Source organism: Rhinatrema bivittatum, chromosome 4, assembly GCF_901001135.1.
Source record: "Rhinatrema bivittatum chromosome 4, aRhiBiv1.1, whole genome shotgun sequence".
In the NCBI taxonomy this organism is placed as follows: Eukaryota; Metazoa; Chordata; class Amphibia; order Gymnophiona; family Rhinatrematidae; genus Rhinatrema; species Rhinatrema bivittatum.
This window is the reverse complement of record NC_042618.1, coordinates 208,853,970-208,870,527: the sequence shown is the minus strand read 5'-3', so window position 1 is coordinate 208,870,527 and position 16,558 is coordinate 208,853,970. Positions and strand designations below refer to the sequence as shown.

At 45.6% G+C, this 16,558-nt stretch overlaps 1 protein-coding gene across 1 annotated transcript in view; it reads right to left on the bottom strand.

Annotated features, from left to right (window-relative positions):
* The window catches only part of CAMKV (CaM kinase like vesicle associated), a 239,817-nt gene extending 230,852 nt beyond the window's left edge, over window positions 1-8,965 (bottom strand). Inside the window, exon 1 of the mRNA XM_029599639.1 lies at window positions 8,848-8,965. The gene's annotated coding sequence lies outside the window, so the exon portion shown is untranslated. The remainder of the gene's footprint in view (window positions 1-8,847) is intronic.
* Window positions 8,966-16,558: the final 7,593 nt, after the last annotated feature.

Here is a 16,558-nt window from a genome sequence, read left to right as displayed (position 1 = left end):
TGGCATTTTAGCCTCTACTACCCAATCCTAGCAGGGCATTCCAAACATCCACCAGCCTCTCTGTGAAAAAAATATTTTCTCATATTGTTCCTGAATGTAATCCCTAGTTCTACAAGTTTCTTTCCATTGAAAAGGTTTACATGTGCATTATTAAGCTAGTCAGTGTCTCTGTCTTATCCTTCCATCTCTCCTCTCCCCTAGGGCAAACGTATTTAGGTCCTTAAGTCTCAGTTCATGTGACTTTTGATACAGGCCCACTGCCTTTTCTCTTGACGAAGTCTTTCCTTTCAAATGTACAGTTTCCAGAACAAAACACAATATTCTAGGTGAGGTATCATCTGTACAGGCATCATCACCTCTTTTTTTTTTTTTTTAACTGCTTGTTGTTATGCCTCTCCCTATGTACCTCAGCATCCCACATTTTAAAACAGTAGATTTATCCAGCTGAAACCCAACCATTTGCTGGGTATATCTTTTGAAAACTGACCCCCTTTAGGATTAAAACATAGCAACTGCAGAAAGGGATACTTTGGAAGGCAGAATTTCTAGCTACCTTAAATTTGCCAAGAAGGTTTAGGTTCTCAAACGAGTAGCCTGGTGGGATATTTCTTCTCAATGTATGGACCAGTGTCCCAGTGGAGGTGGCAGGGGAAACGCACACACAACTGAAGAGACCAGAACATAGGATGCTTAGTGGTATGGAAACGAAGACAAAGCCAGACATCAAGCAGAGTCTCTGGCATTGCAGCTGGAGCGCTCGATGGGGAAACCTGCCAGCTTTTGCCATTCTTCTCTGCCTTCAGTTTCTATGCCCAGGGTCTTCCGAGAAGCTAAACCAAAGCATGTGTCTCCTCATTCTTCTTTCTTATCAAATGTGTCTGGAAAAGAATCTCTCCAAGCCTGAATTTTTCAGATGCTAATTCAATGCTCATAAAGGGAAGATACCACAAAAACTGTTTTCTTCATACCTTCTATAACAATTTTTTTTTTTTTTTTTTGCTGCTTTGTTTTGGTGTCTTCGGCATCTCCTAAAATCCTGTTTGGCTCCACTTTTATTTAGAATGTTTATGCAAATGTATTTATTATTTCAATGTTTTCTCCTGTGATTTTAATGTGATTGTTCTTCGCTTAGAGCACTTAGTGTCAAGAAAGTAAAAAATGTAAATAAACGTATCTCGCATAGAGCTCCAGCCCCCAGGGCATTGTGGGTCACCTGCACAGCACGGCAGTTACTACCCTTGACAGAATGCATAGGGGTAACCTGCACAGAGCGGCAGTTACTGTTGCAACCATCCCTTCCCGACAGCTTCACTCCGCCTACCTTTCTTTCTTTGCACCTCCTCTTGCTGTGGGTGGACGCCTGGCTGCCGCAGCATCTGCCTGCCGTTCTCTTAGGCGTCCCCGGACCAGCTTAGGCGCTGCCTCCCGCCATGCTCCGCTTGTAGCTTAGGGCTCGCGCGCCGCGCGGCCCTCACTCTTATTTCCTACTTGGCGCGAATCTCAGGGGCATCCCCCTGTGATGACGTCACGCTGCCCAGATATTTACATTGTTTGCTAGCCTTTAAGTTAGCAAGGGATTCCTTACGGATGGGATTCGCTCTCTGTACCCAGCTACTCTGCCTTCAATTCCATTGGTCGCTTAACGCTAACGGGGTACCCGCTCCTCGGGGGCCTCACTTGCTTTTCAGGTTGCTATCAGGAACAGGTACTCGCTCCTTGAGGGCCATGTTCCCTGACTCGCTGCCTGCTCCTACCTTCTCTTCTGCCTGGAAGGATTCGCTATCTACAACACCAGTGAGTACTAACATCTTCACCTCAGAGCCTTCCCTGGAACCAGGTACTCGCTCCTCGAGGGCCTGCCTCAGTTCCAGCCCTAGTGCCATCTCCTACGTGGAACCTCTGTGTGAGTACATTACCTTCAAGCCTCTCAGCTCTCAGGGATCAGGTACTCGCTCCTCGATGTCCTGCTCTCCCTATCCTGGGGTTCTCCATACTGGGGCTTGTGCTTATTCCACTGTACTCATTATTCTCAGTTCTTTTCACTACAGCACTGCTACCGGAGGAGTCGCTGTTCCAGCGCCTGAGGGATACTAGCCCAGTCGGACTACTTCAACTGCTCACTACTGCCACATCTGGTGGCTTCATCACATTGTCTAATAAAAGATCAATCTCTGTGTTTGTGTGTCCTAAGCTGAGCATGACCTGTGGCCCCTCATGGGACTGCCTGTCGTGGGCGTGGTCAGCTGCCACAGTGTCCAAGGGTCCACCCAATCCTCACTAATTATAACAGTTACTACCCATAACAGAATGCATGCAGTAACCTGCACAAAGCAGCTGTTACTACCCTTAACAAAATGCATAGGGATAACCTGCATGGCGTGGCAGTTACTACTCTTGACAGAACACAAGGGGGTAACCCGCATGGATCGGCAAATACTATCCTTAACAGATTGCATGGGGTTTACCTGCATGGATCAGCAGTTACCACTCTTAAAAGAACGCTTGGGGGTAGTTACTACACTTAACAGAACACATTGGGGCAGAGGCGTACTAAGGGGGGGAGGGCGGTCCACCCTGGGTGACAACAGGGGGAGGGGTGCCATTTTTATAGTCCAACTGTGATGGCGTGGAGCAGTGACATGCTAGCAGGGTTTCCACTCCCAGCCAAGAAAAGCAAGGTACTGTGGAAGAAGCCAGCAGAAGAAGAAGAGGCCCAGCAGTGCCGCCAGCGTCTCCCGGAGCCAGCAGCAAAAGAAGAAGAGGCCCTGCTATGCAACCAGCAGCTGAAGAAGCGAGAGACTGGCCCTGTGAGAGTAAATGCCAGTAAAAGAGAGGGGTGTGTGTGTGTGTGTGTGTGTGTGTGTGTGTGTGTGTGTGTGTGAATGAGGGTGTATGTGTATGTATGAGACGGTGAGTGTATAGAAGAGAGTGTGTGTGTGTGTGTGCCTGTGTATATATATATATAAGGGTGTCTATGTGAGGGGATGGGGGTGGAGTGAAAGAAAGGAAGCACGTCTCTGTGTGTGCGTATGTGGGTGAGACAGGAATTGTGTGTGAGAGATACAGATGAAACGTGTGTGTATGTGTGAGAGAAAGAGACGGAGGAAACTTGTGTGTCTGTCTCTTTCACACACACCCTCTCAAGCTCCCTCTGTCTTTCACCAAACGTGTATGTGTGTGAAAGACAAAGGGAGCATATTTTGTTTGTGTCTCTGTGTGTGTATACCCCCAGTTCATGACAATCTCAGGGTGACAGGTATGGAGAGTAGGGAATTTTTAAAATCCTTATTAGTTTTAATTACTGGGTGTTATTTGATGTCTGCTGTTTTGAAATAATATTTTATCGATGTTTAGGAAATTTTTAAATTATATTTTGGGGGGATGCCAAAGAAGTATCCACCATGGGTGCGAAATACTTTAGGTACACCTCTGCATGTGGCCATCCTGCACGGTGCAGAGGTTACTACTCTTAACAGAACACATGGGGTAACCTGCATGGCATGGCAGTGACTACCATTAACAGAATGCATAGGGGTAACTCACACAGAACGGTAGTTAGTACCCTTAACAGAATGCATAGGCGTAAACTGCATTATGTGCAGTTTATGCACATAATGCATGAGGGTAACCTGCACAAAGCGGCAGTTACTATACAACAGAAGGCATGGGGGTAATCTACATGGAGCAGCAGTTACTATCCTTAGCAGAACACATGGGGGTGACCTGCACAGAGCGACAGTCATTACCAAAAGCCACTTGCTGGGCAGACTGCATAGACCATTTGATCTTTATCTGCTGTCACTGATATGTTACTATGATCATGGTGCCCTCCTGTCCCCATTTTATTATTCTTGCAATGTTATATTTTTGTTAAACAAGGAATCAGAAAATGATCATAATACCTTGCTGGATTATGCCAGGGTATTGAATTTTGTTTATATGTAAATTTTTTGTATTTCTATTTTGTTTAATGGTAGTATTTTATTTATATTATTTGACCATACAAGGATAGGGCCAGATTTTCATGTTTACCCGCGGGCGAAGATTTGTGCGCGCAATCGTGCGCATGTTATAAAATCTGGAGTCGGTGCGCACAAGGGGGTGCACACTTGTGCACCTTGCGCGCGCCGAGCCCTAGGGGAGCCCTGATTGCTTTCCCCGTTCCCTCCGAGGGTACTTTCTTTCCACCCTCCACCTTCCCCTCCCTTCCCCTATCTAACCCGCCCCCTCCCCCCCAGCCCTACCTAAATCCCCCCCTATCTTTTTTTTTTTATGCCTTGCGCGCACTGCCCGAGTGCCGGCACACGATCCCCTGGCACGGCCGCTGTGCCGGAGGCCTCTGTCCTGCCCCCGGACCGCCCCGCCCACTCCCCGCCCCTTTTTTCAAGCCCCGGGACATGCGCGCGTCGCCGGGCCTATGCAAAATAGGCTCGGCGAGCACAGGAGTGGGTTTAAAAGGGTTACGCGCGTATATTACGTGCCTAACCCTTTTAAAATCTGCCCCGTATTGTTTTATGTTTAACCATATTGTAAGATAGTACACATTTTCGTATTATTTCTGATGTTATTTTCCACACTTAGGGATTCTTGTGGAAAGCATGGAATATTTTATTTCTTTGTTCTAAAACATTTATTATTCACATACATCACAAAAAATGTTCAATACAGAGTACAAAAGTTTAAAAACATACACAATCAAGATAAAACCAATACTTCAATAAGGCAAACACCACAGGCTATGAACTGCCTACAGATATCAATCAGTGGACTTCATTAGTGGAGAATATATCTGCATTCCTATACTGCTTCATTAAACAGAAAAGTCCTGTGTAAATAAATGAGTTTTCAAAGCCTTCTTAAAAGATTTTAACGTAAGACATAGATTGAAGTTAATCTGGCAGAGAAGTCCACAAAATTGGTCCTGCCGCAGAGAACGACCGATCAGGAGCGAAGCCTAATCAAGCCAACAGGGGTGAAAGCACCTCAAACAAATGTTTACTTGCTGATTTGAGGGACCATTTCGTTTATACTGTATATAGAAAGGGTCCTTCATTTTTTGTTTTTATTTTTTATATTTTTTCCCAGCAATTTATCAGGGCTTATTTTCACAAGAATAAAAATGGGAGAAAATCAGTGGAAAAAATGACTCACTACTTTCCTTAGGGGTGGATTTTAAAAGGGCCCTGCGCGCCGGCGCACCTATTTTGCATAGGCCGCCAGCGCACGTAAAGCCCCGGGACGCGCGTAAGTCCCAGGACTTTCGAAAAGGGGCGGGAGGGGGCGTGTCCGGGGCGTCCCCGAAACGACGCTGCGTTTCGGGGGCGGGCCCGGGGGTGTGTCGCCAGCTCGGGGGCGTGGTCCGGAGGCCTCGACCACGCCCCCGGGACCGGAGGACGGAGCGGGGCTGCCGGCGACGCGCGCAAAGTTACGCCTGCTGAAAGCAGGCGTAACTTTGCCGACAAAGGTAAGGGGGGGGGGTTAGGTAGGGGAAGGGAGGGGAAGGGAGGGGAAGGTGGGGGGAGGGCAAAGAAAAGTTCCCTCCGAGGCCGCTCCGAAATCGGAGCGGCCTCGGAGGGAACATGCAGCTCGCGCTGGGCTCGGCGCGCACAGGTTGCACAAACGTGCACCCCCTTGCGCGCGCCGACCCCAGATTTTATAAGATACGCGCGTATCTTATAAAATCCAGCGTACTTTTGTTCGCGCCTGGTGCGCGAACAAAAGTACGTGCTCGCGTATTTTTTAAAAATCTGCCCCTTAGTGAATATCAGAGCTTAGTTTGGGGGACAAAAAAAGTGAGAAGAGGGAGATAGGGGAGGGATGTAGGGTGCTGAAGGGGAAGATGGGGAGAGAGCAAGAAAGAGTGGGGATAGGGAGAGAGGTGGGATGCTGACGAGAAAGAGGAGGGGTTTGAAGGGAAGGCAGGAGAGAAAGAGGAGAGATCTGGGGGCCAGGAAGAGAGGACTGCCCCCAAGAAAAGCAATGAAGGCTCTTCCGCCTCAACGTAAGACCTGGTGCCTGAGGACCTGATAGGAAGTCTTGCGGCTCAAGGAAAAAAAGTTTCATTTTGCGCTCAGTAGGTGATGGCATTTCTTTAAAGACCTCACAGATATCCCACAAATGTAATAGATAAAATGGCCCAGAAGATAGCATCCCTGGCAGCCATATGGTGTGTCACTTAAATATTTACATCACATTTTATTTACATAATTTATATACCGTCATTCCACGTGAACTTCACAAGATCATAAAAGATTACATAAAAACATTCATTGATAAAAAAAATAACATACAAGGTAAACTCACATATAAAATAAAGGATTATTAATAACATATAAACAATTCCAGAGGGATATTTTCCAGAGCATCTTATTTATCAATTGGGTAATCTGAATGGGTCTTGAACAAGGCTTAAATTTGCCACCAATGGAAAAAATCATTAATGTAGTGATTACTTAGTTTTTACAAATTATTTTATACGGCACTGTAGAAATGTTTAAATCTCACCTGAAAGTTATAAACCAGCATTAACTATTGCTGTGTGGCAAATCAAGGCTCTGGCAACTTTAAATTTAGATCAAGAAAATAAAAAAGAAATGCAAACAAATAAGCTAAAGAAATGCTACTGGACACTGTTAGGAGATTGTCCTTTCCAAAAATGTCTCTTACCCATTAAAAAGATACCGAAAGTATCCCCCACCCTTGCACCTGGCATTACCTTCAAGCCCTGCCAGTATTGGTACATGTGAGCAGTTCCACAGACCGAAGAGAGAGTCACAAAATGGCAAAATTACATCTTGAAACAGAAATTCTAGGAACGTTTTAAATATTTATTTATGTGCTCGCATTTCATGTTGCGTTCCCACCAACAGCTCAAAATGGCAGATAAAAAGGCCACAATCAGTAAGCTCCCCTTTTGCCTTCAGACTTTTATTTCATTTTTAAGAGCAATAATGTTACCTGGCCACTCCCATCAGCAGGCAGCTAAGCATATCAGGGGAGTACATACAAGTATCACGCATGTACATGCACAGCAGGAATACAGCACAAGACATCTTAAAACATCATGCAGGAGTCACACCTATAGTACGAATAATTCAGGGACAGCTAAAAAGTGGATTTGCACCACAGCCCCATGCAGGCAATCACGCTAGTACATGTAAAACATGAATGTAACATGGGCAGCCAGAGAGATCCTCTTCAGCACCCCATGCATGTATCGTTAACAATACATATTCTAAAGCAGCACAACTCCATGCAGGAATTGCACTAACGCATGCCATGCAATATCAGCGCAGGGATAGCTGAAGCCGGACAAATCTCATTTTCAGGGTTACATGTGTGCCTGCAATAAGAGGTACATTCCTTTTTAAAGAAAAAAAAATTAATATTAGGACAAAAAGCAAAGGGGATTTAGGAGTAAGACAAAAAGCTAAAGCAACAGAGTCAGAATCAGACAAGCTCGGAGCTTTCTGAAGACTGCAGCTGCTTCACTTACACTGTAATTAGGGACAATGAAAGCATGTGGTGACGGTACACTTAACCCCCTGGGGAATTCATTTATGGAAGAAAAATACAAACATATATTTTGAATACTTCCCCTAATTTTTGAGTCACATTTTTATGAGATTAAAAAAAACCCAGGAAGGCTTAATATAACAAAAAAAAAAAGAATGAAAATATACAACATATGTATAATTGTATAAAACAGAAAGACTACCCAGAAATAAGAATAAAAGACACGGCAAAGACCAAGAGCCAGGCAAACTGATCTTTCCAAGCACCTAGCTAATACTGTTGCTCACACGCCTTGGGTGCTGTGTGTATATTTAGCACTGAAGAGAAGAAATCACACTGTGACAGTGAAACTGGCTGACAACGCTGCTCCTCCTCTGTTTTAGCTCGCAGCTACAAGCTGCAGCGCATCCTTGGTGAGGGCAAAGAGCATTTATTCGTCAGCCCCACGAAAAGGGCACAGGCACAGCAGAGACCCCCAGGTGATCAGCACCCCCTGTCCCATGGGAGCAGTGGCCAGTCAGATACATCCCAAGAGGCATTCAGCCTGCGTTCCCCATCCCTTTCTCACTGTCTCAGCACCTCGGTAGGATACTTGCCACACCTGGCTTGCAGCCTACAGCACAGGTCGTGTGCATGCAAAATGTAACTCGGCAGCCACAGCCTCCCCCCTGAAGGCACCTTTCGTTCCAAAATCCAGATATTTCCCTATAATACACAATGCGTTTGGGTTTTAGCTGCAGAAAGACACCGGACCTGTGCTCTGCAGCCTGAGATTAACGCCAATGCCACTACACAATTTTGAGACCGTGCTACTATTCAGGCAAAGCCAATCCGAAAACGTTAGAAGCCTCAGACCCGACTCCAAATGAACGGCAAAGAGAATAAAAGAACCACCGGGCAGCTCGAGAAAAAAAGCATCGCTCAACGCTGCAGGTCTCCTGGCCCGGCCCCTGGCAGCTGGCCGGGACATGCAAACTTCATATTAGTTGCAGAAACACCATGTGCCTGCCTAGACCGGGCAGATCTGTCCCGGCTGCAGGAAGGGAGCCGGGGAGGAGAATGCTCCAGCCCTCCCGGAGCTCCCCACCTGCAATGGACGAAAAAAGCTGCAAAGAGTTCTAGACTGGCGCAGCATTAGGCGGACTTACAGGAAAGGGTCGGGCAGCAACCGGGCAGCAGCCGGGCAAGATCGCCAGCGGCGGAGCGGGCTCCACACCCCAGCCCAGCCCTGCCCAGAGCCTGGACGGGAGTCCGCACCGTGCCCGAAGCGCTATCCACGTGCACCCAGTCTGCAGCCCGCAGCCCTCTCTCCGGTCACCGGCTGCACCTCACCTGGGATCGCGAGGCAAGCCGCTTCTGGGGCGCGGGATCCGGTCCCTGTGCCGCCGACCACAGTCTCCGCGCTTCGCCCTCGGCGCTCCCGCCTACGTCCGTGCCGGGAACCGAGCGCTGCCTTCCGCCGCTGGTGTAGACTTGCCGCGCGGAGCGCTACAAAGGCATAGGGACGGCCCAGGGTGGCGGAGCCAGCGTCAGAGACCGCCCACCCCCTTCCATACTAGCGCCACAGACCCGCCCAGGAGGCGGATCCAGAGCATTGGCACTGCCCATCGGACTCTGCCCGAGATAAGATACACCCGCGGGGTGGGGTAGGGCTCAAAGTGTAAACCTCCTCCCCCCAGTACCAACCGTGTCGGTTAGAGGTGCAGCCCACCGGACCCCCCCCTCAGTCAGGATCTGTAAGCAGCCCAGACCCCGCCCAGCACTCCTGAAGGGGGCGGGACTGCCAAGAGATAGGAGGACAGGAGGAGTATTGGAGGGTCTTCTTTACTGGCCTATGGACCCTTCCCCAGGTTCAACAGCAGCAGACGATCGAGCCCTTTCGGAGCAATGAAGATCAAGTGCGTTTGTCTATAAGGCTTTCTGCACTGTTCTGACCACCAACAGCAGTGGTGGAAAAGCCTACAGTAGATCCACCTGCCATCGGAGCAGAAAAGTGTCAGGAGCAGATCTAAGCTTGCTTTGAAGTAGAACTAAATCTTTTCACTTTCCTGTTGACTCCAAACAAATCAAGAGACGGCAACCCCAGAGATCGAACAAGCTATCTGCCTCTCTTTGATCTAGAGATTAGCCATGAGGACGAAATACTCTGCTGAGGCCATCCTCCAACATGCTGGAGCTCCAAGAAAGTTAGGTTGCTTGCACAAGGGCTTTGTGGGTGCAAGCCCAGTCCCAAATTCTCAGGGATTTCTGGCAGATGGTTCATGAGCCTGTGCCCCCTTGCTTGTTCATGTAGAACATTGCTACGTGGTTGTCTCTGTTTGAATCAGAATTCTCTTTCCTTGAAGGAGATGTGATAAGGCTCCCAATGCATGTCTGATTGCTCATAGCTCCAGAAGATTGATTTGAACATACATTCTGTTGACAACCAGATGTATGGGTTCTGAAAGGACCTATGTGCACACCCCATCGCCTGGTGATGAGGTAGAAACCTGAAAAGGAGATTCCCATCTCCAGGATATGTGAATCTAGCCACCACCAGAGAGACCACTTCATTTCTGTTGTGACCCTCTCCGGGGATGATAAGGACTTAAGCAACTGAATCCATCAAACTTGAAGGCCCCACTGGAGAAGCCACATGTTGAAGTGGGTCATGGAAACCACATATACCGCTGCCGCCATGAGGCTCAAGACAACCAACATCTCTCTGACTGGGACCTGATCCCAGTCTAGCCATGCCCCTATGAACTTGATTCTATGGACAGGGACAAGATTCGATTTGGTGAAATTCACAATGAACCCCAGAGACTGAAGAAGCTGCATTATCATCGGCATGGAATCCATTGCCCCTGCTTAGGAAGGCTTTGTTGCTAGCCAATCGCCCAGGTAGGAGAAGAAAAATTCTCTGATGACGAAAGTGTGCTGCTGCTGCTGCTGCTGCTACTACCACAAGGCATTTGATGAAGACCCTCAAGATCGCTTGAAAGGGAGGACCTTGTATTGATAGAGAGAAATACAGTGTGAAACGAAGGAGCTGCCAATGGGAGTGATATATGGGTATGTGAGTATCCACACCTTGCAGCTCCAGATCCAGGGAACACATCCAGTCCCCTGCTTGAAGGAAGGGCAGGATAGTGTGGAGGGAATTTATTTGAAACATCTCCCATAACTGGCCCCTGTTCAGACTTTGTAAATTCGGGATGGGTCTCCATTCCCACCCACCCACCCACCCCCCAACTTCTTGAGGATAAGGAACCTCCAGCCTTGGTGAGTGAGAGGGGCAGGTTCTTTCACCCGCTGGCTGAGAAGCAACTCCACCTCGAGATGGATATGGGTTGAGTGAGACAGATCCAGATTGAAGACTGAACAATGATGCAGACTTGCATGGATTCAGTTTTCCACTGCACAAGTTATATGTCAGAGCAAATAATTTGCAGAGGTGCCTGTGGGGAAGAAACGAGAGCACTGCCTTGGTTACATAGTTAAGGGCAGTAAAAGACACAAATGGCCCATCCAGCCTGCATAACAAGAATTTTTTGGCTTCGAACTGCTGCTCAGTGCAGGTTAACCCCAAGCCTTCCTTTTTAAGTTTGTAACTGCCTGTCCATGTATGTTACCCTAATGGTTGATCTGTATTTATTTTGACAGGAAGTTTCATCCTGCTGCTTTGTCAATGATCCTAACCTCATCGTGCTCCTAAGGGTGCAAGTAGATTTCAATTCTCACTTTACTCTTTTGACTCCATCCCAACCCTTCACAAAAAAATGCTCAGTGACCTTTAAAATGAAAGCCTTCCTGTCCCAGTAGCTAGCTGATTATACTACTACTACTTACATAAGAACATAAGATTTGCCATACTGGATCAGACCAAAGGTCCATCAAGCCCAGTATGCTGTTTCCAACAGTGGTGAATCTAGGTCACAAGTACCTGGCAGGATCCTAAAAAGTTGGTAGATTCCATGTTGCTAATCCCAGGGATAAGCACTGAATTTCCCAAAGTCCACTTTAATAATGATTTATGGACTTTTACTCCAGGAACTTTTCCAACATTTTTTAAATCCAACTCCACTAATAGCTTTCACCACATCCTCCAGCAACAAATTCCAGAGTTTAATTATGCATTGAGTAAGAAAATAATTTCTCTTATTGGTCTTAAATGTATCACCTAATAACTTCATGGAATGTCCCCTATTCTTTGTACTTTTTGAAAGAGTAAACAACTGATTCACATTTACCCATCCCACTCCACTCATTATTTTATAGACCTCTATCATTTGCCTTCAGCCGTTTTTTCTCCAAGTTGATGAGTCCTAATCTCTTTAGCCTTTCCTCATAGGGGAATTGTTCCATCCCCTTTATAATTTTGGTCACCCTTCTCTGTACCTTTTCTAATTCCGCTATATCTTTTTTGAGATGCGGTGATCAGATTTGCACACAGTGCTCACGATGTATACTTAACAATTCTATACTGCTACTAAATATACACTGTGCTGTACAGATACATAAAATAGAGACAGAAGCTGCTTCTTGGAGTTTACAATCTGTTTGAGACACCCAGAGAAGACAATTCTTAGTACTGTCTTAAATATTACTATAATTGACCATGCGAGGGCCTGTGTCTAGTCATCACTAATCTAAGTTGGCGTGGATGGACTCAAAACAAATACAGCTGACTCAAAATCTGAATATATTAAAATCCTTTCCCAAGGGTCTATAACAGTAAAACATAGTGGTGCATATCCTATTGAAGAGGAAACACATTTTTAAATTATTTTATCAGTTAACATATGCTGTTGACACTGTCTCTTTCTATGTAGGTGTTTCCTCATGGCCAGAAGTGGAACAGTTACATCAGTTGATAGTCATTCAAATAGCTAATTCAATTAGTCAATTTAATAAAGTTTTTTTTTAAATTTATGACAGGAACTTACCAATTCAAAGAAACGTCCACAACCGTGCATAGAAGGCATGATCTTATCACTCTGCTTGCTCTCATGTTGTGGCTTCTACACTGTCCAATGCCTACATCAAACCACCATGCAGATTCCCAAAAACTTGCGGCCAATTTATTAAATATCACCACCAGTGCAGATTCTTAAACACTTGAAAAGATACATTCCAATAACTGTCACTGTGAAGTCTCCTTGTATAAACAGTCTATGGCCAGAAGATCCACTTTTGTTCTTTTCAACCCAGATATTACAAGCGCGTTCCCCCTTGCCAATCTGAAGGCTCTTGATCTATGTTTACTCGCTGTATGTCATCAGAAGAAAGCTCAAAACGTTGAAAGTGTTCCACCTCTGGAGTTTTTAATCTCCAAGATTTTCGGGGACCTCCCGGAATGCAAGGGCACAACAGTAGTCCCCGAGGTCATGCTTATTCCCGGTTTTCCTCTCTGCTCCAACTCGCTCCGACACAGTCCAACAGGCCACCGGGGTGCTAGTGTTCTTACCAGCAGGGAGGAGAACAAACCTCTGTGGCCCCAGACTCATGGGGGTTGGGACCTTTTTACACAGTTTCTCACTCTTCCCGAAGACACAGTCTCCCTTATACTTACTCTGATCTCCTGCTGGAGGAAACAAGATGGACACGGGAATGAGGGTGTTCAAAAACATATTTGCCTTAACTAAAAAATATACTGTAACCCCTGGGCTAGTTGTACCCGGATAGTGGTTCCAGAGGCCATATCTCAAATCACAGTTTAAACTTCTCTACATGTTAAAAGGTGTTTCTTCAGGATTCCCTCAGTGGGGAGAAAGACTACTTTCAAGGCCCTTGGCATTGCAAACTTGAGTCCCAGCTACTAGTTATTGTAGACAGCAGTGATAATAACAGCACTGATGATCGTTAAAGTCACTATGCAGTAAAAACGTACTGAATGCTTTGACGGTTTCCAACAATACTTTTACTGATAGGTTGTAAAATGAGGGAAAATGTCTCTACAGCTGTTTGATTCACTTCTTGATGGTTCAAGTGCCTCATAGATTTTAAAAAGAAACTCAAGACTTGGCTGTTCAGTCGAGCCTTTCCCGAATCCTAGACTATATTCTCCCAAGATATTATCCAATCAGCTGTGTTTCAGTCATATCATATTATATCGTAAACTAGCAGAATGTCACATAATCAGGTTATTATGCTAGAGTTGATCTCCAAAGGTTTGTTTTCAAGCCCCACTCTCTGTTTATTTCTCTCTACCTTGGTTATCTTTCTCTTCATTTCCAATTCCAAGTTGCTCTCCCTTGTTATAATGTAACTTTCTACTTCCTGCTCCCTCTCTGTTCTCCTCTTTTTTATTTTTATTTTTATTTATTTAAGGTTTTTATATACCGGCAATCATGACAACATATCTTGCTGGTTTACATAAAACAGGGGTGCAGTATATACATCAAACTGGAACTGTGTGTCAGAAGGTGCAGTTACATATAACAGGGGTAGCAGAACTGGGAGATCAGACTGGGAGATCAGACTAGTTATTGTTAATGAATCTATCGTTCTATGTAAACCGAGTTGATTTGATCTGTATCAAGAAAGTCGGTATATAAAAACCCTAAATAAATAAATACATTTGTGAATTCTTAGTCTTGCTTAAAGTTTAAGATGTGTACGCTAATTGATTCAGTTTTAATTTGATGTTTCTCCCATCCCATTGGCATTCGGCAAATTAACTTACTTCCCTCCCAAGGCTGGTGAAGTATTAAAGGTGAAAGTCAATGTTCACTCAGCCATTTATCTCCCTCCTCATCCATGATGTTCTCTCCTCTGAATTCCTTAGTTTCATCACAGTACATGAATGGCACAAGTCATTCTCCTCTTCTCCCTTTCAGTATCGGAATGATACTTCTGCCACTCCTCTTCTCTGAATCTCCAGTAGGTGTTCCTGGGCCTTGTAGAGGTCCCATTCCAACTCCTCTTCTACCCTCTTTCCTTCTCCTCTTCTGAATGACTGAAAGTTGTCCTTCTCCTCTGATCATGATGATCTCGGATCCTTCTTTCTTGAAGGGAACCTTTCCAATCGATGATAAAGCAACACATAGTTTAATAGAGTTCCTAGTGAACGGGTATTCAAATAATCAAATGTAAAAAGGCAAAATGGACTGAGAGGCTGGGGGAAAAAACTCCCATCCAAATAAAAGAAGCTCCATGGAGTCATCAAATCAACCAACAGGAAAGTCAGAGGATAGCCAAGACATGCTGCCTCTACAAAATAAACTAAGGAATCTACACCCTAACATGGTGGTCTGGCTTTATATACCAGAGGAATCTACCAATGACTCTCTTCCACATGGGTAACCAAATATCTAAATTATTGTTCTATCTCCTCCCCATGCAAATGGTACATTCTGTCTGAATTCTAGTAGGGAGTTGACAGGATCCCTATAATACTTTAAGGTCCAATTCACAAAACATTCTTCAAGAAAACTTCATACAAACAAAAAGTCCAATATGCCATTTCTCAAAGATGTTCAACTGAATCAGGGTCCCAATTTCTGGTAACACTAGGAAACCCACACCTGAAAGTTAAGGAGCAGGCCCCAGTAGGGCAAAGATCTCCTACTTTCTGCTGGTAAAGTTCACAAATTGAGCTTCTGGTGGCAGAAACCCCAACAAAGAAAAGAATTCAAGGTCCCCAAACTCTTCCTCCTCTGTGGCAGGAATTGGTGGTAAACTGGTTCCTCCCAAAAAATTGGACCAAAGTCTCTCAAACGATAAAGGCCTCTTCCTTTCAACGGTACTGCTGCCCTCCTGTTTCCCTGCAGCAAGGACAGGCAGCCCTTCCTCCTACTCTCTCTCTCTCTCTCTCTCAAGTAGGGGTAACTCCCCTCCTGAGCAAGGGCAGGTCTTAAAATAAAATCTCTCAGCCAAAGGACAAAATCTTCTCAAACCTCTTCTCAACGCTCTAGGACAAAACCCCTCCATATCCATGAATGTCCTATTCCCCTAGGTTAGGCTGTGGGACTCTCCAACAGTCTCCTCCTTTCACTCCCAAACTAAAACAACCGCCCCCACCCACTCCTATTTTCATATGGCTAGGCTGACCAATCCAGATGAACTCTACTGAGGGAATCCTTCAAGGCTGATCTGAAAAGTGCTAAAGACTGCCTCAAGGGTATCTCAGGGTCGTATTGGTCAATAAGGAATCAGAACATTAGAAATATGCTCTGTAACAATAAATAAAAGGCATAACATAAAAACATAAATGTAAATCCATCACTTTCTGTTTCCCGTACTCAATCTATTACTTTCTGACTTCCTGTCACACCCCCTTGGTCCATCACTCTGACTCCCTCCCACTCCTTGTCAATCACTCTTTGATTCCCTGCTAAACCCTCTCACACTCAGTCCATCACTCTCTGACTCCCTGCCGTATGGGGGTCCATCTGTGTTTGTGGAGAACCAATCACTTGGGAGAGAGGAGATGGCTTGGCACAATGCAATGCTAGGGAGCGCTGGGAAGATTACGAATTTGGCACAGAGTATGCGCCCTGCCTGTGCGTGCTAGAGAGACATTTTGCAAGGGTCTGGGAACACGGCGAGGGCAATCATGACAACCCTTTCTGTGGGTGAAATAGTATTTTGCCTGGGGAAATTGGGGCTTTGATGGTTGCCCACCCTCAATGTACGTAAAATGACCCGTGTTGTTCTGGAAAGTGGGCAGTTTTGCCTGCATTGTAAAGAGGAATTTCTGGAGGTGGAAAGAGGGCGATGGTTGAAACAATGTGCGCAGTTTTGCAGAATTGAAAAAAAAAATGTACCCATAGAGAAAGCAGGCACACAAATCTCTGCTGGTAATTTTTGAGGGGGCAATGAAAACTATCAGTGGAGTTTGCGCCAAAATAGGAAACACTGTCTCTGACAGTGGCCAGTCTAGGTCACAAGTACCTGGCAGGATCCCAGAGAACAGATGCAATCCTTCTCGCTTATAACCAGGGATAAGCAGTGGCTTTTTTCAAGTCTGCATGGCTAATAATAGTTTATGGACTTTTCTTCCAAGAACTTGTCTAGACCCTTTTTAAACCCATCTGCACTAGCTGCTTTCACCATATTC